Raw genomic sequence first — 831 nt, 5'->3', positions numbered from 1 at the left:
GATAACATTTGGTCGGATTGTCTTTATGGCCATTTCTCTCTCTCTCTCTCTCTCTCTCTCTCTGACTCGTGTTCTATCTATTTATTGCCAGACGCCTCAGTCCCATACGGGGTGGCCACAAACAAATCGCCTCCACGTCGCCCTGTCCCCCGCCATTTCACTCCCCTGCTCCCAGCTCATTATTATTATTATTATTATTATTATTATTATTATTATTATGCCTTAAACCCCATTATATAATATTAATTAAAATTTTTTTTTATTACAGGTAAGGGTGAACACCTTGACTTCCTAGGTAATGTACTGATTGTTGTGTTCCTATCTACCTACCTACCTACTTACCTACCTACCTACCTACCTACCTTCCTGCCTACCTTCCTACTTACTATTTACTTACCTACCTACCTACCTTCCTACTTACTATTTACCTACCTACCTACCTACTTACCTACATAATTTTGTCAGTATATCGGTGTCTGTATGTCTCTCGTCTCAGTTCGTATCTTTCAGCCAGTCTGTCTATGTGTCTATTTTTGTCTGTCTGTCTGTCTATCTATCCATCTGCTTATCCATGTATCTGTCTATCTGTCTATCTACCCGTCTGTCTGTTCAGTCTGTGTATGCAACTTAATGAACTTGTGCAAATTAACATGTCTGTCTGTCACCGCGTCATATTTCTCTCTCTCTCTCTCTCTCTCTCTCTCTCTCTCTCTCTCTCTCTCATGTGAAAGAGAAAAGTTATTTAATTTTGAGTGTGAATGTTGAACCAAGTTTTATATGGAGAGAGAGAGAGAGAGAGAGAGAGAGAGAGAGAGAGAGAGAGAGAGAGAG

Source organism: Coenobita brevimanus, chromosome 57 (genome assembly GCF_032717465.1).
Source record: "Coenobita brevimanus isolate Jiangsu-jjx chromosome 57, ASM3271746v2, whole genome shotgun sequence".
Classification (NCBI taxonomy): domain Eukaryota; kingdom Metazoa; phylum Arthropoda; class Malacostraca; order Decapoda; family Coenobitidae; genus Coenobita; species Coenobita brevimanus.
The sequence above is the reverse complement of the archived record's forward strand: the minus strand, read 5'-3'. Positions refer to the sequence as shown.